We start from the raw sequence: 24,313 nt of genomic DNA on the forward strand, positions 1-24,313 counted from the left end.
CACTTGAAATGTTTTGTCAGAATTTCGAAGCAATCAGTGAAGTACTTCCACATAATTTACAGGTATAACAAACGAAGATGCGGTTATTCTTTTATACATGTAGTTATGTACCATATGACGCTCCAGTAGGTGTATAAAAACACGCTCCTGTTGCAGTGCAATATTGATCAAAATTTTTAAACAATTAGTGAAGAAATTTCGGAGACGCGAACGTAAACATTTACATTTTCATGTGTACACATGTAAGACTGTTGTGTCAAGGTATGAAATTTTTCCATCCCCATCAGTGAATGCTCAGGGTATATACAGTCTTATTTATTGCTAGGTGAGAGACCAGATAGAAACCAGAAAATAAATAAAGTTGTGTAGGAAACATTATTTCAGAATTTTGCTCTTAGAATAAGAGTTAAACTGGCTTTAGTAGCTAAACAAAGCCAGTAGTACTTTTTTGAATTCTAAAGTTTATTCATTCTTTTGTAATACATTTTCGTTTACCGTTTTGAAAAATGAAAAGGAAGCTCTTGATATAGAAACAGGAAAAGTATTTTAAATGTCTCAACCGTAAAGGAAGAAACGTTTATGACAAACTAGAGCCTCCTATTTCTGAAATGTGCCAGCAGTCCGCTCAGCCGCTGTGGAAGGAAATGGACGCCCCCCAGCGGTCTTGCAGCGCCTGGTCCCCAGCAGCTCCGTCACCCACCACCGGCTGTACCGGCTCCTGGTTGCTGGCGGCATCTCCGCTAGGGACAGCTGGTACGTCTGCAGGTTCCTGCGCCATCGCGGCCACAACCTGCAGACAAAGCGACAAAGTGCTTTCGAAATTGACGCAACCATCAACTCTTTCTTCAGTCACCATGTCTTAAGAAAAATGTATATGTGGTAGTATCATTTATCGATCTAGAAAAAGCGTTCGACAATGTACAAAGGTGCAAGGCGTTCGAAATTACCAGGGAAATAGATGTAAGTCAGAAAAAAACACTGATAATATGTACAACGACCAAAGAGTAAAAATAATAATGCAAGACCAAGAACGAAGTTCTGTGATTTTAAAGGTTTGAAGACAGGGATATAGACTTCTACCCCTACTGTTCAATCTGCAAACGGAAGAGCCAGTGATGGAAATAAAAGGAATGTTCATCAATGGTATTAAAATTCAAGATGAAAGCATATCATTGATGAGATTCGGTTATTGGTATTATTACTGAAAGTGAGAAAGAATTACATGGCGTGTTGGACAGATTGATGTCTTCCAAGCATGGATATGCACTGTGAGTGAAACGAAGAGTAGCAGCAGAACTGAAATCCCGACAAGTGTACACCAAAACTGCAGATTAGGATGTAGATGAAGTCAAGTAATCCTGCTACCTTGGAAGCACTACAACGCACTATGGAAGATGCAAGGAAAATATAGAAAGCAGGCTAGCACAGGAAAGTGGGCATTCCTCGACCAAAGAAGTCCATCACTATAAACAATCGATCTTAATTTAAGGAAGAAATTTGTAAGAATGCGTATCTGGAGTACAGCATTCTATGGAAGTGTTTGTGGGAGAAACTGGGAAACAACAGAATCGAAGTGTCTGAAATGTGGGACTGGAGAAGTATGTTGAAAATTAGTTGGTCTGATAAGATGATAAATAGGGAGATTCTCTGCAGAATCGGCGAAGAGAGAAATATGTGAAAAACACTTACAAGAAGAACGGACACGATGACTGGTCATGTGTCAGGGCATAAAGAAATAATTTGCATGGCACTTAGGATATGTACAGCATAAAAACTGTAGGATAAGACGGAGATTGGTATGTATCCAAGAAATAACTGAAGACATTGCATTGCTGCATATGCAACTCTGAGATCAAGAGGTTGGCACAGAAGAGGATTTCGGGGTGAGCCGAATAAAGCCATTCAGAAACTGATGACACATAATTAGTCTCAGTGCAGTAGGAACTGAGAGAAGTTGGAACCGATCACTCTAAATTTTCTTTGTAGATTGTACCGATCTAAGAAATGAGCTAGTTACACATCTCGTGACTTCGGAAAAGCATTTGACTCAATACCACACCAACGCTTATTAACGAAAGTACGATTTGATGTAATGTCAAATACAGTTTGTACATGGATTGAGGTCTTTTGAGGGAGGATGCAGCATGTTATCTTCTATAAATATTAGTATGGGAACAATTGTTTATTGAGGTAACGACCATTTTACATGAGTTGAGAAAAGTCAGTATAGAGATGTGTAAGCTGCTTTCGTCTTGACGTACTTTTCTCATTTCTTCTCTTTCGTGTCTTTACTTAATCTCCTATGGATGCTGTTGTCACAGAAGGAACTTTCAGCTGTCTTCTACGTCGTCCATTCCGTACACATCGTTTTGAGGTAGTGCTGACACCAGAAAGAAATCGGTTATTCCTTGCGAACAATGCAAATAGTGAATTAAACTCCTATTATTTTATGCGGGAAGTAACAATCGTGGTATTTTGGTATGGTTTAGTCACCTGCGTTAATCGACTGACATGTGCAGTGCACGGCGAACTACACGTACAGTGTCATACTGCAACTTGAAAAAATGTTCAGCAGGATGTTATAAAGACTTCCATATAAAGGGACGATTCGGATTAAGAAATTGCGAGGTCTCGTGCTGTCCACACAAGGTGTGGAGAGGGACCAATGTATCGAGGAGGAGACAATCCAGAAGCAGATCGCGAAGAACTGGAACTGCTGAAGGCATAAACCATGCTCTTGCGAGTTGAGCTCTACACGAGCTGTTACTTTGTCGAAATCACATAGAGCGCTGTGGTGTAGCAGTAAAGTGCGTGCCTGGAAATCGAGAGGTTGCGAGACTGAATCCTGGCCGGAAATTTTCAGTTTGTTTGATCTACCCTTCACCTCTCTGTGATGTAAAAAATCGTGAGGAACGACATGTGATTCGGACTCCGTGTTAAATTGTACTTTCATTTCCCCGGCTGGCCAATCTGGGTTGAATTAGTGACACGCAAATCGCTGAAGTCGCGTCTATTCAAAAGTCTTGCACCCGGTAACTGAGCCACACGAAATAATAATTACTTACCATGCATTGAAGCCCTCGTGCCAAAACACCGCTTTCGGAAATTATAAATGGATTCTAAGATGGATCGCTGAACATCCTCTGTGTAGAAATTGCACTTTACTAACGAATGAAGTGGGATTCACACACAGAGTGACAATAAATTACAATAATAAACATGTGTGGGCCGATGAAAATCGATGGATGGGTAGCAATTGTGGGTGGCGCACTACTAGGGCCATACATTTCACCGGCCAAATTAACAGGTGCTATTTATTATCAACTGTCGAACGGAAAATTACGCACAACCCTGGACGATGTCACCCTCGTGGAAAGACAAGGAATGTAATTTAAGCAAGAGAAGTCACCTCCCGATTATCTATACTGCGACAGCGACTAACACAAACGTTGAGTGAGAGATGAATTGGTCGAGCAGCCCCAGTGACATGCGCTTAATCACTCATATTTCTGTCTATGCGGATACTTGAAGGCAAAGTGTTATTACATGGTATCGAGTAGGTATATACCTAAGAGGTGTGTGTGTGTGTGTGTGTGTGTGCCACGCATGTAGCAAAATATGACGGCAGCAAACTGTATTTACACGAGTAGGTTGCTCTTTGGGAAAGAGGTATGAGGGATGTATCGCAACGAGTGGTAACCCCAGTGAGCAGCTGCTGTAGGGTCATTACACAGATGACCGTAACAATACCCCTATCTCGACAATTATTTGTTTCCGGACATATGTTTCTGCAAGTTCTTTTTCAAGATTTGACGAGTACCATCTCCTGTGGGCCGGCCGAAGTGGCCGTGCGGTTAAAGGCGCTGCAGTCTGGAACCGCGAGACCGCTGCGGTCGCAGGTTCGAATCCTGCCTTGGGCATGGATGTTTGTGATGTCCTTAGGTTAGTTAGGTTTAACTAGTTCTAAGTTCTAGGGGACTTATGACCTCAGCAGTTGAGTCCCATAGTGCTCAGAGTGCTCAGAGCCATCTCCTGTGGGACACATTGTTTAGACATCCTGTATATGTGAAACCATTCGGAGTTCTGGGCCCAATTTATCTATCACAGCATATGAAATACAAATGGCGTTGAGGAAGTCGAGTGTGTTGACGGAAGCCGTAGGTTTTACAATCTTTACCCAGAAAAGTATGTGTGTTATATGAAAATATACATCAAAATTACGATTGACGGATGCCGTTTTCAGCTTCAAACAAACAGTAAGATTTTTCGCTCAGATTGGACGATCAGCTTACTTGTTTATCACACGTAAAATATCTTGAAACGAGAACCTTTAATGCTCCAAACATTTTGATATATCTCGGTAGGTGGACACAAGTGAAGACATGTTATACCTTTTACTGTTTTGTAAAACCTATGTTTCATGCTGGCTCGATTGAGGGAGTAGGATCTGTGGATTAACTCTCCCCAAAAAGTTAGAAAGCGTCCACCATCGGTGTGTTAGGGTGTCTACAGACAGCTTCATATTAATGATCATAAACAGCATATTCTTCGACATTAGTGAACCTTGATTTTGATGCACTGGAAATTCGTTACGATCCAGCATAGTTAATCTTACTGACAGATGCACACATGTTTCTAAATCATAGAGCAGCAATGATTCCTTTTCGAATCGAGGTAAACAAGCACTACAGAAATCTAGATAAGATGGACATGCATGTGCTACACATTCACGAAGAATGGCTTCAATGAGGTATTGTAAAGTTGCTAATAAACGAGGACCTAAAAATACAATGATTTCAAAACAACAAGTCTGATAAGCTATCTCCTAAAAATATTTCTAAAAATTATTCACAAAAAAATCTAAAAATGTTTATGAAGAGGGAATTGCACCTACACAGTGTGTCTTCTGTAATACTGCCGGTACGCAAGAGGTTTGTTCTGCATTCAGATCTTATTCCAGAGGTGTAGACATGTATTGTGACGGCTATTGGTCTTTCATTATCAGAAGGACTTTGATAGACTACAGCAATACAAGGTGACTGAGGTACTAAGAAGAAATGGGATAGATGATGAATGATTAACCTCTATTGGAATCAATATATTGCTGTGAGGTTAGAAAAAGAGAAGTCTGGTACTTTAGAGATATGGCGCGGAGTGATCTCGGCTGTTTTATATTTACACTGACGTCTAATCTTTATTCGGGATATTTCTTCAAAGAAGCCCAAATGTGGAAGAAGGTATCGTCTTGATGGAGATTAGCTGATCAATATCAGCTACGCTGTAATATCGGCTTAAATAGTCTCCAGCATCTTGCATACTCAATTAAGAAAGGTATTGGGCATTATGTCACAGAACTGAACATAAATAAAATAAATAGTATTGGTCGTCAGTAAGATAGACATACCAAGCTGTCGTCTAAATATTAATGGTGAACTTAATGCAGAAATAAATAAAAATTAGCACACCTGGGAACTAACATTGACAACCAATGGGATAACTCGCAAGAAATTGAAGTCTGTATTAAAGAAGCCAGAGACAGGAACCTTTCCGAACAAGAGGAAGTGACATAGATATGAAAGTAACCAACATTCGGGATGGACAAGCACTAGAAAACGAAAAGTAAGTACGTTTCTGCATTTTGTGAAGTGTTCAGTTTTGAGTTTCTAGGCATTTTGTAACAAGCTGTCAATCTTTGCACCACTCTGAAATCTTATTGAGATTTGACTGGGATTTGTGCAGCATTTTTAAATAGTACTTCATTAGAGATAACTCCATCACATGCAGGAAGTATGAGATTACAATGGATATTGCCTACCAGGCCTTTAACGTGCAATACGAACAGCAAGGATCCCATCCCATTACATTTTGCTGTGGAACGCCTGATGTTACTTTCACACCTGTCGACGACTCTTCATCCAAGCTCTCACGTTGCGTCTTCACTACCAAGAAATTGTCATTTCAGTCCCAGATGTCATTTGAGACACACCAAATGGCCATACTTTGGGCTGATAAGCTTTGGTGCAGTACCGACTCATATGCTATCGCTTATGCGAAGAGAAGGTCGAAAGGCAGTCGCACTTACCACGAGAGCCAGACAGAGGAGCAGGAGAGATTTGGTGGAGGCTGCCATGACGACTGATGCAGCTCTGGCGTCTCCTCGTCCCTTATATACACGATGCACTAGCGACGGCTGCGTGCTCCGCGCAGCGGAAGAGAGCTGCAAATGTCGCGTGAGGCCTGCTGTGGCAGCTGTCTGCATCGACAAACAACACATTTTGTTAAGGTGCCGGAAATGTGTATTGCGCAGAAGGAAGAAATGACACCTTAGGCGAAGTCGCTAATACGCGTCTGTGTAGTGGCGCTGCCGATTCGGCTCCTGGTGGTGGATGAAATTGTCACTGCCAGTATTTCGCCATTGATTGGGGAAGATGTGATTAAGTACAGCTCTGATCACCGAACCTCTCTGTTGCGCTAATCATATACAAGTGAAGTTCCTGAGACATATCTGTATTGAGTCTCACCTTTATCTATGTTAATGATGTAGAATGTAGCAATGAGTTAAAATTTCGTAGAAAATGGTGGATCCAACAACGTTTATATATTAGTGGATACACGAAAAATTTCTCCATAGCTTTCCATGCCACGTTCATCTGCTTAAAAGGACATTTACATTGTCTCGATGTATGGTGGTCTCAAGAAAAGCATTTCAAAAATTTTAAAACTATTGGAATAAGTACATTTAATGGTAATTCATTAGTTAAAGAGCTAAACTTCAAGGTCTATACATAAATTCCGCTAGAATATGTAGAACAACTTAAACTGGAAAGAACACAAGCAAAATGTTGTGGGGAAGGCGAACCAGAGACTGCGTTTTGTTGGCAAAAACTTATAAGATGCAACAGATCTACTAAAGAGACTGCCTACATTATGTTTGTCCGTCCTTTTTTGGAGTACTGCTGTGTGCGATGTGAGATCCTTAACAGATAGCATTAATGGAGTACACCGAGAACGTTCAATGAAGGGCAGCACGTTTTGTATTATCGAGAAATAGGAGAGACAGCATCACGGACGTGATACAGGTTTTGGGGTGGACATCATTAAAAGAAAGGCGTTTCTCTTCTCACGAAATTTCAATCATCAACTGCCTCCTCCGAATCCGAAAATATTTTGCTGACGCCTACCTACGTAGGGAGAAACAATCATCATAATAAAATAAGGGAAACCAGCACTCGCATGGAAAGATATAGGTGTTCGTTTTTTTCGAGTGCTGTTGGAGGATGAAAAATAGAGAATTATTGTGAACGTGATTTGATGAACCCTCTGCCAGGCGCTTGAGATTTGCAGAATATGAATGTAGATGTACATGTAGACGTAGATGTAGACGTAGAAGAGTTAGCCGGCCGGAGTGGCCGAGCGGTTCTAGGCGCTACAGTCTGGAACCGCGCGACCGCTACGGTCGCAGGTTCGAATCCTGCCTCGGGCATGGATGTGTGTGATGTCCTTAGGTTAGTTAGGTTTAAGTAGTTCTAAGTTCTAGGGGACTGATGACCTTAGACGTTAAGTCCCATAGTGCTCAGAGCCATTTGTAGAAGAGTTGCCTTCTTAAATCCAAGAGAAGGTGGAATGTTGTAACACAATTACTATGGAGGGAACAAAAGGGTAGTATCAAAAATCTCTTTGCTCTTTTCTAGGAGAAGCCTTGTACAGGATGTAGGCAAGTGCTGTGTCCATCATAGTGCGACTCCCCGGAAACGCAGTCTCTGACAATGGATACACTACACCGTGATCGTAGGACTTGGGCAAGTGGTGTACTGGTTTTAACCAATTTAAGACGAGTTTTGGATAAATAATACGGACTTTCGGGCACGGAAGTAGCACTGTCGCACATAGTTTGAGCTTTCATAGTGCCCTGCTCCAACTGGATGCGAAGATCGAACAACAATCGAGATGCATTGCACATGAGTAAATGAATTTTAGCATTCAGTAATGTACTACATTCTTTCTAAAACCACTGAAAGGTTTGTCATTTATCTGTTCTACCAAGGCGAAGAAATGAATGATACTTTCGACATGAAAGCAGATCTTAAAATGTTTCCTTCACAGTTTAGTGTAATTACTCACTTGCATGTGACCTGTTATCTAAGTACTAAAAGTGAGTATATATTTCATGTGCACCAATGCGTAATTGTATATGGTTTTCCTTCAAATTTTTATGTAACAACAAGAAATCAAAGGAACAATTTGTGCCTTTTTTAAACTACGGCATTACTGAACTGCATATCGCTAAAATGAGAATTAGATACTATTTCTACATCGTACTAAAATTGTTTCCAGTCCTCCAGCTTTATAACTTAGATTGTATTAGCAAAGAACGTATTACTACAGTTATTTATAGTCTTTGATCGCATATGAACTTCATTCTGATTACTAGTTCTGATGTTAGCCATCTTCAAATCTGTTACAAGAGATATAAAAGAATAATACCAATTAACGACTATATCACCACAAATACAATAAACTGCAATTTAAATTTGTACAGCCTCTACGTCACAGTGCCCAAGCATACCAATTGTTCCCACTGCTCAATTCAAATTTATCCTGTCGTAAGTTTTCTCTAGAACATGTACACGCCACAACTTAAAATTGCTTCATATGAATGATATCAGCACCTTTAAATAATTGTGCATAGACAAGGTAGCTGCCCACTTCCTAATACTGAATAATGTAACTCTCAAATAAGCAATCGTTTAAAAACATTTAAATTTTCATTAGAAGCTGATACGAATATTCATTTATGTTTTACAACTGTTGTTGTTTTTGTCGACTTCATTCCGAAGCCTGGTTTGATGTAGCTCTCCACTCTATTATTCGCTGTTCAAGCCTATTCATCTCCAAATAATTACTGTAACCTACATCCTTCTGAACCTGCTTCCTGTATTCAGCTGTTGGTATTACTTTTCTTCACAGACACCATATTTCAAAATCATCTATTCTCCTGTTGTTCGGATGTTTACCATCAACATTTCACTTTCACACAAACCTACACTTCAAACAGTACTTTCAGAAAGGACTTCATAACAATTAAAGTTATATTAGGTCTTAATATGAAGAGCACAAGGCAAAAATGATGATAGTCAAGTTTTTCGCATTTTGAGGTTAGGACAGGAATTTATAGCTCAAATACGGCCGAATTTGTAGGGAGGTGTACACGGCAAGAATGCTGGCACTTACTAAGTTATTTGCCATTTTATTTTTGTTGTGCACGGTAAAACTGATGAATGTCATCTGTGTTCATGGCACATATGATGAAAGTCATTTCATAAGGCTGGCAAAACCTACTTGATCAGGAGTACAAAGTGCTGTCTTCATTCTTTTGTTTACTTTGTGTTTGTGGTTAGAAAGCTGCCAAAGTCAATAGCTTGTGTTCTTGGTAGTAGTTTCTGTGAAAAAGAGTGAATTAAGTGAGTCAAGTGTGGATGAAGATTGTGAAAACGTCAGTAAACCTAGCACAAAGAAGAGAAAATCCCATGGAAGGGTAAGAGATGTGATGAAAAAACTTAAAGTGTGTACTCACAAAACTGGGTCTGATTGCAGATGTAAAAGACTACAGTGTTTTGATAGAGTTTGTGAAGGTGAGAGAAAAAGATTAATGTCTCATTTTAATAGTTTAGAATCTAATGATGCTCAGTCCACATACTTGGCGAGCTTATCAATGTTTATGACGTCAAAAATCGCAGACAAAGAAAGCCTGAAAATGAATCTCGTTTTAATGATAAGAACTACACCTACAAAGTAAGAATAAAGGATGGTGATAATTTTATTGACACGCCTGTGTGTTATAAAGCATTTTTGTCTATTTTGGATGTAACTGGAAGAAGGGTTCAAACTATTCAAACGAGTCTGAAAGAAACAGGTGAACCTCCAACAGACAAGAGAGGAAAGTATGACCACAGACATTGTAGGACCTCAGAAGATGTTAAGCAAAGTGTCATTGATCACAGTGCATCGTTTAAGGGCCGTACAAAGCATTATAGTTTCGATAAAACTAAAAAAATATACTTGCCAGACACTTTAAATTTGAAAAAATGTACACATTGTACAAGACAGGTAGGCCTAGTGGTAAGATTTGTCCTATGAATATTATAGACAGATATTCGTATCTAAGCTTAACATAGCTTTCGGATATCACAGAAGCGACACCTGCAGTGCATGTGACAGGTACCAAGCAGATATGAAAGCTCTAAACCTCCAGCTGGAACAGACTAATGATGACAAGGAAAAAGCAAATGTTTTAAGCAGAATTAAGACAAAACAATGTGAAAATGAACTACACTTGAGGAAAGCTAACATGTTTTATGACACAAAGAGAAAATGTAGGAAAATTTCAAGGAAAAGGGAGGATACTCAGGCACTTCCCACTGATTTAAAAAAAAATGTAAGCTTACCTAATTTGACCACAAATGACGTTTACTACCGCCGTCAATTGTCATTGTATTTGTTCAATGTGCACAGCCTATCTACGGGAAATGCAACTTTTTTTGCTTACTCAGAAACAGAAGGAGGTAAAGGTGCAGACGAAGTAGTATCGATGTTGCACTATTATATCTTCACCATGTTACAGTCCAATGTCAAAAATTTGTACATATTTTGCGATTCTTGAAGCGGACAGAACCAGAACTACACCATGTTTCGCTTCTGTCATTATGTGGTACAAATCCTTAAAAACTAGACTGCATAGCAATTATATTCACTATTCGCGGCCACTCTTACCTAAAATGCGATAGAGGTATGGACCTGATAAACGGCAAATTTCCCACAGACATACCAGAACACTGGATAAATGAAATAAAGAATGCCAGAGTAAGGCCTTCGCCTTTCACTGTGATTGAAGCTGACCAAAACCTATTTAGAAAGTGGACTGCTTTTTTGGAAAATCAATATCACAAGAAATGCCCATTTTCTACACGACCAATTCGTGAATTAAAATTTTAAAAAGACCATTGTAGGTTAATTGAACACAGACCATCTTACACTGGGTACTTTCTGATGTCACCGATCCTAACACAACACCAGATTACCAAGCTTTCAAGAGAGACAGAAGAACCTGGAGATAATACGTCCTTCTCTTTACCACCAATTCTGCGTGAAGGTAAGAGAAAATGACGCAACACTTTACCTTTGCTTTCACATATCAATAATCTATAGACCTATAATCAGTTATGTGGTGTCACCGCCAGACACCACACTTGCTAGGCGGTAACCTTTAAATCGGTCACGGTCCGTTAGTATACGGCGGACCCACGTGTCGCCACTATCAGTGATTGCAGACCGAGCGCCGCCACACGGCAGGTCTAGTCTAGAGAGACTCCCTAGCACTCGCCCCAGTTGTACAGCCGACTTTGCTAGCGATGGTTCACTGTCTACATACGCTCTCATTTGTCGAGACGACAGTTTAGCATAGCCTTCAGCTACGTCATTTGCTATGAGCTAGCAAGGCGCCATATTCTTCAAGAATGTATTCTGAACTGATAATATTGTGAATCATGTACCGTCAAGAGCGACGTTCATCATTAATGGATTAAAGTTAAGTATGAAACTAATTACGTCCGCTTTCTGAATTATAATTCCTTGTCATGTTCCAGACCTCACGTCAGTATTGTCCCTCCCTCCTCACACCAGCCTGCGTGAGCTAAAACGCGTGAATTTCGGCCTCCTCTAGTAACACGGTGTTGGCACTTCTGCCAACACAACAAGTTATAGAATAATACCTCATAACAATAGTGTAACCTTGAAAGTAATGAAAACTTATCAGTATAGGAAATATTTTTGCCGTTATTGCAACAGATATATTAGTTAGGTTATTAGTTAAATTCATAATACTCTATGTAAGTAGGTAGGTTACTATTTTATGACAAAAACCACCAGCAGGTTCCCTTGTTTTAGCCCAAAAGTTTGCTTATTTCGAGATCTGATTAAACTAAAACCTGGAAAGTACCAAGTCCTGCAGCATCTGAAGCAGTTTTGCAGTCCATCTGCTCAAAAGAACTTTGAAGAACTTCCTCATTGACAAAACGTAAGTTGTAATTAACAGTATTAAAATAAAATCTATATTTGCCTAATGTGTTAAAATCTAGAGTATTATAAATCTTATAAAATAAACAGTAGACAGAATCTGTTTACAGGTTACAAGATCCACTGAAGAAGCACAGAAAGATAGTGGGCTTTCATCGTTTTTACCAAGTTTTTTATGACTACCATCACTTTTACCATGTTTTTGTGTACCTATTTAAGTTTTTGATTAATAAAGTATCTTAAAATTGAAAATGTGTTTATTGTATTACATTTATTACCTAAACAAATAGACATAGAACAAGAAAAATGTTGTTGCGATAGTTATACGGTGAACGTTTATGATATACGAGAGACTAGAGCAGAAAATTCGTCGTCCTGAAAAGTTACAAAAAAGTGACTATCATCATTTTTGCCTTGTGCTCTTCATGTCTCTTTTCCAAGATGTCTTTCATGCTATAGCCAGTCTGCATTTTATATTCCTTCTACGTCGTCTATCATCAGTTAATTTTCCGCCCAAATAGTAAAACTCATCTACTATTTTTAGTGTCTCATTTCCTACTCCAATTTCTTTGGCATCACCTTCAGCATCACCTGACGTATTTCGACTACATTTCATTACTCTTGATTTACTTTTGTTGCTGTTCATCTTATAACCTCTCTTCAAGTATTACGTTACAGGATCCTTCGTTGTTTCTGCCAGAATTACCATGTCGGCGGCAAAGCTCGATGTTTTCATTTCTTCTCCTTATACTTTTCCCTGTGCTTCAACTACGACAAAATAAAATTAAAAGAAAAGTAAAATAGTGAGAACTTTGCGTCCTAAGTTTTTCTTATTAAAATAATGAAAGAGTAACTGAAAAAGCACTGTGCTCCAAAATTATTTAGGTGTATATGATTGCACAAATTTTCTTTTCTATGTATACGTAATTATTTAGTTTCGTTTTCTTCATTCATGCTGTAAACCAAGCACCGTCTTGTGGACAGAGTTGAATATTCCCGCTTCAGGCCCTCTAGTTCCGATAAATGGAGGAGCTATGCATAGCCCTCAAATTTGCGTCTACAACAGAGGTGCATTCCAAGCAGAGAGCTATCATTGACTTTCTTTTGGTGGAAAACGGGTGCATCGCAGTTATTCATAGGTGCTTGCAGAATTTTTACGGAGATCTGGCAGTGAACAAAAGTACGGTGAGGGGTGAGGTGAGGCGCCTGTCATCACCGCAACAAGATCACGCAAACCTTCTGATCTCCACGTGCCGGCCACACACAGATGAGACTCCTTCAATGTTGAAACGTGCGAATACTCTCATTCGTGGTTATCGACGTGTCTCAGTCCAGTATCTCGTTGCTCAACTGAACGTCTCTGTTAGTTGTGGTGACATAATCGTCCATTAGTTGGAGCGATAGTCGCAGGCGATGAAACATGTGTTCATCTCTTCGAATCGCAAACAAAATGGCAATTTCTGCAATGGCGCCACACCGCCTGTCCTCCGAAGAAAAAATTCAAAGCATCACCCTCAGCCGGCAAAGTCCTGGCGATCGTCTTCTGGGACTCTGAAGGGGTCATTCTGTTTGATGTCCTCCGTCATGATGCAACGATCAGCTGTGAAGTGTACTTTGCTACACTCAGAAAATTCAAAAAACAAATTCAGCGTGTTCATCGCCACAAAAATTCAAACGAACTTCTCTATGGAAAAGCAAGGCCTCACTCAAGTCCACGCAACCGAAAGGAGCTCACAGAATTTCTTGTTCTTCCTTATCTACCCTACAACTCGGATCTCGCCTCTCGTACTTTGTGTCTGCCGTCTGTTTGGTTCAATGAAGGAGGCGCTCTGCGGAAAGCAGCATGTGGGTAATGACGATGTTATTGATGCAGTAACGCGTTGGCATCGAGGTGGTAACTTGCGGTCACGCCCAGTGAGGTGTCTTATACCGGTCGCATTGAACGGAGACTATGTTTAAAAATAAGTTTTTGTAGCGAAAACGCTGGGGAATAATATAGTGTATTTCAATGTGAATTGAAACCAACATGCTTTCAGGAAAAAAATGTGTTGCATTGCTTTTCGAATGACCCTCGTAGATGGGTCTTGGGAACTTTGTACGACAGGTTCAAGAATTCTTGAATATTTCTGGCAGCATGTTCGGCAGCTAACAGATGTGTACCAAAAGCAAAGATTCTATTCGTAATACGTAAAGTGGCGTAGGTGCAGAGCGCGCCAGTAGGGGACAGTGGTGTCAAAAGATGAAGAGAGTGATTTGCTCCTAGTTGTTGCATCGAATTAGTTTGCGTTCGAAGATAGGCAACCCACGGATTAAATTTCCAACGCAGGCTACCGTACAGAATTAAGTTTTTGTTTATAAATTGGAGAAACAAAAACTTTCTGGCATTCTGTAGATGTTTGCTCCAGGTTTCGTCTTTTATATATTAGTTGATGTTGATCTTGTATATGACAAGGAGATTAGGGTTTAACATCTTGTTGATGGAGTGGTCGGTAGAGTTGGTGGGCAGTTTCAGAGTGGACAAGTGTGAGGAAGGAAGCCAGTCATGTCCTTTTCAAAGGAACCATCCTAGCATTTGTGCAGTGTCCACAGTGAACGGTTGGCTGGAATTATCCTAACGAGCAACAGTGCCCAGAATAAAGTGGCCTGTAGTCAGCTGTTAATGCGGGGCACGAAGGGCTGTTGTGGTATCCAGGGCTCGTGGTTCTGGTTCTGCTTGGGGGGGGGGGGGGGGTGAGTGGAGACGGCTACAGATATCGTGATTAATAACATGTCTCAGCAGCTAGTGTTGAAGTCGTTGTCAGTGCCTGCAGGGCTTGTCGACTGTCACTGCGGAATGCAGTTTTTGGTGGTGCTGAGACTGGTAGGTCGGGTTGTGTTTGGAAATGGATGGCCAGTGCCATAATCAGTTCCTGGAGTGACCTAGTAAAAGACATTTCTTTGTGGAGCCACGTCAGGAACCTCAATTAGCTGCCGTGTGGGACTGTACGAGATGTGATCACGGTCGGCGTGGGTGAGGTTGCTGTGTGGACAACAAGCTGATGGAGTGATTGCTGTCTTTCCCAGTCTGACGCATAGCACCTCAGTGAAGGCAGGTAACAGTAGATCATAAGAATCATAACCTGAGTGCTTCTGACAATTAATGGTAGCGTCATGTAGACCTCGTGACTGGTGTGGTACATAGTGTTATATGAGAACGTGCACTAAGTGTAGCCACTACCAGAGTGGAAGTCTGACAATGCTGAGTATACGGTTGTTTGTATTAGTAGCATGCAGGCTGTAGAGCAGTGTGTGTTGTGTTAAAGAATGGGCCTCATTGTTTCAGTACACCCAGCGGCATGATTAACCAAATTAAGTATATGTTAGTTGTTTTTTTACGATTGTGAATCATTTGTTTATTCAATGGTTTTAAGAACTGATTGTGTATTGAATTTTTGTGACTGAACTAGTGGTTGAATCATCTGTATAAAGATTTATATTGCTTTATGTGAATGAATTGTCATATTGTAGTGGTATAATTGTTTAAATAGTGTGAAGTATGGGTAGCTTGATAGTGTTGTTGGTAGCTGGCGTCTTAGTTCTTGGGTGTCGATAATAATGGTGGCTCAAGATGTACTTAGAAGTTATGTTTTTGAGTCTCCACAGAGCTCAGTTTGTTGTGTTTCTGTATTAACATTTCATATTTTCAGTTTGTTAAAATAGACCTATAATGAAGTCCCTATTTGAGTTTCTTCAGGTGCTTCTAACAACAAAATATGAGGAAAGGGCCAGTTTCAGGAATAAAATTAAATGTTTCATTACCTATGACTGTACTACCTGTTCTCGTATCAAGAAGAGGAAGTTTCTGTCATCCGTTCTCTTGAGTAATGCAATAGAAAAAGCGAACCAACATATTATCCAACAGAACGGGCACACAGCATTAAAAATTGTACTTCCAATAACAGTGGAGTGTAGATGTGAGGTTTGGGACAGTGAACCATCAGCTCATTGGCTCATGTTTGAGGGATGGAATTCTTAACATGCAAAAGTATTGCAAACACCTAACTGATTATCTTCCACGGATGCTAGAAGACGTTTCTCCATAGACTAGCAGGAACAATTGGTACCAACAAGAAGGCTCTCCAGCGCACATGAAGTACTACAGCACGTCTTCACAAACTGTTTCACCAACAGGCCAGTGCAGTGCTAAGCATACTGGGCTCGCATTCAGGAGGTCGATGGTTGAAACCAGCATTTCAGAATTCTGATTTACGTTTTCTATAGCTCACAGCCACTTTCCTTCTGCATCCTTCACTAATCCGACCTCTTGCTCTGTCTCTAATGACTTCGTAATCGATGTTAAACACTAAACTCCTGCACCATCTCCTCACGATTTTGTTTCCAAATCACTGTATTGTACGCAGAGGACCTGTACCTTGGTCAAGCTGTTCCCTGGATCTGACACCTGCAGACCTTTCTTTTCGTGGGGGAAGCTGAAAGGCCCTGTCTACAAAGACATGCCAACTACACCTGATGATATGCAACAATGTATTACTACAGCCTGATCAGACATCTCCGCTGAAATGCTAGCACATGTGCAGCAGTTGTTCCATACCACAGTGCAGTCGTGTATTGCCACTGCCGGAGGTCATTTTGAAAACCACCTGTGATTGTCCATTGTCTCCTTACAGGACAGAATCCACATAATTAATGTATGCACTTGTGTTGTTCTTTAGTGTGTCCTATCAGAGGTATTGTACTAGTGTCGGTGTGGGAACTTTTCAAAATACAATATCTCGTAAATGATTCACCCTAGAGTCTTGCATCAAAAACCGCTGACATTCCAGTTTACCCTACTTTTAGTGTGCTAATGTCAATAGGTATTGTCTCCTTTAAAAAATGTATATTTGTACAAAAATACATTCTCTAAGTATTATTACAATATATTGATTGGCTAACAATACGAGCCCCTGCCTACCAATCCATTCAGTGCAAACCGCACATCAATAACACTTTCCATTTACGTAATAGTAAGAGTGCAAGTTTTAGATAATCCATCCCATGTATACATAAAAGTCAAAACTTTATGATGACTGCCCACCACGACATTGGATGCTGCCTTGTGGTATTGCTGGCATGTGACACGGGAAAAAACGTAAGTAAGCAGAGCAGATACAGACGGGGGATCACCCTAGTGAAGACACGGCTGTAATTGGGGAAATGAATTGAGGTGATTATGACAAAGGGCAGATTATTATCATGCAGCATGTGAACGAGTATGTTGGAAACAACGAAACTGATCGGATGTTCACATGCTACTGTTGTGAGCATCTACAGAAAGAGAAAGGGGACAGTGAAACTACTTCTAGGTGCTAAATGGGTGGACAGCCACGACGCTTCACAGAAAGTGACGCTCGGAGGCTTGTCTGCTCTGTAAAGTAGGATAGATGGTGATCTGTGGCATCTCTGCCGAAAGCGTACAGTGTTGGTGAGTAGTTATTCCATGCGGATTCTAGTGCACACGACGACAGCCAACGGAATTATCACCTCAGTTCTCGTCCCCCCACTTTTTCCCTAACATAAAAACTACAATCGTTTTAACCAAGAAACCTGTCAGTAGCTATTCCATGGAAATTCTAGTGCACACGACAACAGCTAACGGAATCGTCACCTCAGTTCTCGTCCCCCCCAATTTTTCCCTTACATAAAAAACACAATTATTCAAACCAAGAAACCTCCGGGACCCAATGTACGAGGTTTGACTGAAAAGAAATGCCTCCATCTTCGTAACTCTTCAACAGTTGGCAGCATTGGTATGCAGCAGGTACTGGCTTATTCCGTAGCCTCTTCTCTACCGCTCCAGTTGGCGGGAAGCCTTAGTACTGAACGGTTCTGTTGTTACGGTGTAAAGTATGGGACCCTGGGCAGACGGTCGGTCAATGCGATTTCAGCAGCGTGTAGTCATTGAATTCTTGACAGCAGAAGGTGTCGTCCCGAAGGAGATTCATCAGAGAATGAAAGCAGTTTATGGTTATTGTATTGATGTGAGTACTGTGCGTCGCTGGGTGAGTAACTTTAAACATGTTGAGGCAGGAACATCTGACCTCCGTGAGAAACAAAGAGTTGGATGACCTACTACAGCAACCACCGAGTTTTACAAGAAAAATGTTGACAAATTGATTCAGGACGATCGTCGTATCACACAGAGAGAAAATTGAAGCACAATCGGCATTTCACAAGAACGTGTGGGTCACATTATTGTTTTGCTTGACTCTTGGAAGATCTGTGCACGATGGGTACCCTGGATGCTGACTCCTGAAATGAAAGCTCACAGACTTGAAATTTGCCAGGAACTCCTCTCGCATTACGAGAATGAAGGTGACGCATTTCTCCATTCAGTTGTGACAGGAGACGAAGCGTGAGTACACCGCTACGATCTGGAGACGAAACGTCAGTCTATGGAATATCGACATGAAGACTCACCCCAGGAAAAGAAATTGAAGACGCAGCCCTCAGCTGGAAAAATCATGGCCACAGTATGATGGTGTTATCCATGTCGATTTCCTTCAACGAGGAACAACAATAAATTCGGAGTGTTACATCACAACGCTGCAAACTCTGAAATGATGGCTAACAAGTGCTCGAAAGGAAAAGGGAAATGTTTTCCTGCAGCATGACAATGCCAAACCACACACTTCAAGTGCCACCACAGCAGAATTTCAGAGACTGAAGCTCAACACTGTATGGCATCCTCCATAAAGTCCAGATTTAGCACTGTCTGACTTCCATCTGTTCCCGATAATGAAAGACGATCTGCAGGGACATCATAGTGCTTCTGATGAAGACATTGAGAGAACTGTGAGACAGTGGTTGCGGAAATAGAATGTCGACTTCTTTCGTGACAGCTTCAGAGAACTTGTTCATGGTTGGCAGAAATGTGCCCAATTGGCTGGTGAATATTGGTAATTAAAGATCACATTCTGAGGATTATTTCTGCATTTGATTTATTAAAATATTCCCATCCAAACCCAATTAACAAAGGTAGAGGCATTACTTTTCATTCAACCCTTGTAATAATAACAATGTGAATAAAATTAAGAGATAACCAATGTTAACAATAAAAAATAACAAATTATGAGTATAGAAGTAAAAATTTAAGGAAATAAAAAATTCCAGTCTACTTTCCCAAATTGATAATATGCTTAGAATAATTATTAATTTGTTTTTTATCTATATAAATTTTACACCACTAAGGTTCTCTGGTTTATCTTGTTAATCCTCAATGCTTTCATTATAATGATTGGGAAGAATAATTTTTTATTTATCATTACAATCAACACAATTTTCTGACCAAATTTAACTGATTAAAATTCAACCTTTGAATAGTTCAAATTTTTAATTCTATTAATTTAGTAAATCTTTCTGTGGAGTCATTATCGAAACGATTAACCTAATTTAATCTCACATCAGTATTCTTGCTCAAGGTTGTTTTTTTATTTATATGCAGAAAAATTCTTTATATTTCTTAAAAATAATTTTTTTACCTGGTTTTAAACTTCAGTATACATGTTTAGTCTTGGATCATCAACCAACACTGAAATATCAAATAAGGCTGTGTAACAATTTTTATTTTTAAAAACTATCTTCAACCAAAATATAGAGGAAATTTTTAAATAAGATTAAAAAATACATTGATTCTCAAAATGCCCAAAAACTTCATGCCAGGAGAAACCCAGTGGAGCTTTTGTTGGTGGTCTCTTTATTTCATCTTTACCCACTTGCTTTTTTCGTCGCTTTTCTGTTCTGTGACTTTGACTGCCATCTCCATCCATACATCTTCTTGTTGTATACGTCTTGGTATCTACATCTTGGTGTAGATGGGAGAGCTGCTGATGGCTGGTATCCTTGATGGGGTGCAGTGGTGGATGGATAGCAAATACAATACAATAGGCTGGCTAGTCCAACTGCTATAGCATTCCGCTTTCCCCACAGCACAAGGAAATAACATTCCAAATCGCATATATACTTTTGGTAATTGAGCCACAAAGTTGATTAGAAACCAAATATTTCTACATATGGTGCAATCTGTTTGGGGTTTCCTGAATCTGTTACAGGTCCTAAAACTGTCTGGAAAAATGAATTGCTAGCTCGGCACGCCCTCTGGCCACACAGTGCGACCTTCTAGTCACGCCAGTGGCTTTGTAAGAGTTAGTAGTTATGCAATATCTTGCACCAGCAAGGTCTCTTCAATTTCTCACTCAAATATTAACCGAGTTTAAAAATTCAAAATTATAACATAATCTGTATGAAAAGGAATAAACAGAAAAATAATAATCAGTATATTTGATTATCATTAGATGTGTTTAAAAATTCTCAGCTAATGCTCTAAGCTGTACATTATAAATTAAATTCTTATTTCAATACATAATTATGTAAGCAAACGTAACATTAGGAATGTTACCATTAAAAGTAGTACACAATTCCATAGAATTTTTCTGCATAGCTAACACATTCATTCTCATAGACATATTTATAGCAAAACTAGAATAATTTTCCATAAAATTCATTGGATTTACTTAGGTGGCCCAGTTAAAATCTGGGAAAGCATCATAAGTCTCCAAAAGTTAGTTAGTGGATCTAAGTTCCAGATTTCTTGGGAAAAACTTCAACTTCCACAATTCTTTATATAAATATTTTGTAATTTAATGTGATCGAATTACGAAGAATTAGTCAACTGATTATTTTTTCGATTCGATTGGAAAAACAAGAAAAATAAAGTAAGGCACATCTATTTCTGCAGAATTACAGAAACTGATGATATCTCGTTCCAAATTTCTCTTTCCACTTAAGCCAGCAGCCTCAGTGGACTGTGATTCGAAGAAAGATATGGGAATTTACGCAGTTTTAGTTTTTCTAACTCCAGCTTAAGTGATTCATATCTAACCTCAGGAATATTAACTTTCATTGATTCCACAAAAATTTTACCTTCCTTAGGAAGTATTTCTTTTATTTCAACTGCAGCATGACTGGGGTTGGACCATCGAAGAATGATAGAGTCTGCACTAGAAATCCAGGTAAAAACTACTGTTAAATTACCTTCCCACATAACTTCCTTGTACTCCTTAAGGAACCCACCAATCAAACCTAGTAGAAGGAGAATTTCCTTTTTCTTACTTTTTATCTTCCCATTTTTAAGGATATGCTCTTCCATGGTTAACTCATTGGCTATAAGCGAAGTCAATCATATAAGGACAGATGAAGAAATTAGAGACTAATCAATCCCAGACAAAATATTGTTCCCTTTTTTAATGGTGATAACAATGAATAGCTTTTCTGCATATTTGTCAATGAAATTTTTATTTAATTTTCCATTATATATCAGATAATCATCACCACCAGCTCCAATAACACTGAAGCTCATATACAACTGTGCATGATTAGGATGAACCCAAATATCTCCAACATGAATATGTATTTTTGTCTCCTTATTGGGAAGATTTAGGATGTTTTTAGTCTTCTTGTTCACAGGGAGTTAATCAAACTGGTTGCTGTCAATCTTATTCATTTAATAAGGCTAAAATTTTTTAAGTTATTTCTAAAACAGCTGTGAAACAAGCACAATCGAAGTCAGTCAGATTATCATTTTCACCTGTTACAGTTACTTCTAAGTCCTGTCTGGTATCAAAAATTGGAATATATCACATTTGACATTAAAAATATTGTATAAGAGATACTGGTGAAACATTGCCATAGCATAAATTTTTTTCTAACAACAGACAACTTATCGCCAATTTAAAAACACAACTTATTGCCATTAATTAAAATTATATAATTAAATAAATAAAACTTATTGGGATCAAAATACAAGAACTCTAGAGAAGAAACCAAAAAATAAGTATGGCAAGCTCTTGCCTAGCTCTATTTGATGTTCAACAGTAGGCCAAAATGGATGTGGGAAAAGAACATTAATGAGTTACTATTATATTCTAGCTATTTATCAAAAACAATGATGAAATTATACCACTGGATGATTGTCAAGATAATTCAGTTGTAGTATTCGATGATGTGACTCTCAAAAATGAGAATGTAGTCAGGGAATATTTTACTAGAGGAAGGAACAAAGAATTAGATTGTTTCTATTTAGCTCAGACATATTTGAAGATACCAACATAATTAGTAAGAGTTCATAAAAAATTCTTAAATAATTTTAGAAAAGACGATAGAAATTTAAATCATTGTTATCTTGAATTTGTCAGTAGTGATTTAAAATTTAATGATTTTAAAGAAATGCATTGTAAAACCAAAAATGGAAGTAAATTTCCTTTTATTACAACAGATACAACAGAAAAAATAATAATGGTAAGCACAGATACATAATTAAAAGATTTAAAAAATGTAAACATAAATATAATCATTAAACATTTATGTTATGCAAAACAGTAAACACTGAACGTTAAACATTAAACATAAACATTAAATGAAAAATGTTGAATGTGAAACACAAAATGTTGAATGTTAAAATTAAATCATTAATGCTTTTTATTCTTATTAGATGTTTGCAAAATACTATTGTACGAAACAGCAGAGTACACACAGTGTGTGCAGCCCAGAGGTTCTTAAAAAGGCTAAAGGAAAGAGAAAGGTAAAGGAGCAATTAAAAGAGGAATTTTAAAAATGGAGAAACAAACAAGAACAGAATCTGAAAAATATAAAAAAAGATCAGCCTGTTATTGATGCAATCGAAAAGGTTAAAGAAGGAATCGAAGGTATAGGCGCTGATGTTCTGAAAGCTATAGAAGAAAAAAGAGGAATCAAAAAGCTCCTGGTTTCTTATAAATATTTTGAAGAATTAAATGACATACCTGAATTTAGCAATGTGATAATGATACGAGAGATTATCTATTTAACATATCCAAAATACAACATTTATTGAAGAATTACGAAGACGAGGTTAAAAATAGACAGAAGCAAGCCACTAAAAGAATAAAAATAAATGAAAGAATGCTAGAATATGTTAACTAGAATGAAGGCAAGGTTTTTGGATTAGGAACTGACTGTACACTTAAACTCGTTGGTAAATTACCGCTAAAATTTGATGGGATTAAATTAACTATCAGTGAAAGGTCATATGAATGTACAAACAGGTTAATGACATGAATACAAGATTTACAGGTTGTGATTTATCAAATAATGTGGATATATTGTAATATTCAGGAGCAATATATTCTGACAATAGTCCTCATAAAATAAAATGAAGTAAAGGTAATAAATATAAATATGTAATAAAAGAAATTGTCGATGATTTTTTTCCAGCATCGAGGCAAGGAAAAGGAGTTGTTTCACTCCAAAGTGAGGATGAGAAAGGAAGTGATGTTGTCATTAAAAAAGATACAGAAAGACTAGTGGAACATGTTTGGATGAATAATTTAGAGATTTAATTGATATATGAGCAGTCATTTGTGGAGAAGACTTAGCTGGAAATAAAAATTATCACAATGAAAAAATTGGAATAAAAAATTTAGTTATGTCGTTATGAACAATCAAAAAAGAGTACCATATCTGAACAGATTTTTGAATAATTTGCAATAATTTTGGAAAACAGAAAAAATGGAAAAGGGTTAGTTAATACTTTAATTAACAAATAACCATTTGAAATGGATCTCCCTGGTTATAATTATTGTGGGTCAGGAAGAAAATTAGAAGGAAGATTAGCTAGAGGGGATCAAGGAATAAATCCACTAGATGAAGCTTGCAAAAAGCATGATATTGTATATAGAGATCGTAAATATATAGACAAAAGATGTGAAGCACACAAACTTCAACTATTTGTAAAAGAAAGAATGCATGTTTCTGAAGAAACAGTTGGACAAACATTTGTTGCTACAGCAGTTACAGGAATACTTCATGGAACTGGAAAATTAGGTATAGGTTCAGATGTTGATGACAATGGTTGGGGACTAAAAATAATATTCTTTTTAAAAATTATATCTATAGAAATGAGTAACTTCTGCATTGATTATACTTTGCTACATAGTGGCAAAACTAAACTAAAAGCAATTAAAATAAAACTAAATAACTATCAATTGCTTGGTACTGATTTTTTTTACTATGAAAGAAACAGACAGAGTAATACAGGTAGAATTTTGCTAGTAACATTAGGTTTTCCTGCTGTGAAAAAATAAAGAAAATATCTAACAAAATTCAGATTAACAAAACATGGAGGAAGATTTCTTTCATTTACTTTGACAGCATTACCATATTTAGC

At 38.4% G+C, this 24,313-nt stretch overlaps 2 long non-coding RNA genes across 2 annotated transcripts in view; both read right to left on the bottom strand.

Annotated features, from left to right (window-relative positions):
• LOC126203923 (uncharacterized) overlaps positions 1 to 24,313 on the bottom strand; it is an 84,096-nt gene that overhangs the window by 50,308 nt on the left and 9,475 nt on the right. The gene's annotated exons all lie outside the window — the stretch shown is intronic.
• LOC126203925 (uncharacterized) lies at positions 442 to 6,355 on the bottom strand. Its single transcript, XR_007540417.1, has 2 exons — positions 6,083 to 6,355; positions 442 to 790 (listed from the first exon to the last, which is right to left on the bottom strand). It is a non-coding gene; the product is annotated as an uncharacterized LOC126203925 (long non-coding RNA).

Source organism: Schistocerca nitens, chromosome 9 (genome assembly GCF_023898315.1).
Source record: "Schistocerca nitens isolate TAMUIC-IGC-003100 chromosome 9, iqSchNite1.1, whole genome shotgun sequence".
In the NCBI taxonomy this organism is placed as follows: domain Eukaryota; kingdom Metazoa; phylum Arthropoda; class Insecta; order Orthoptera; family Acrididae; genus Schistocerca; species Schistocerca nitens.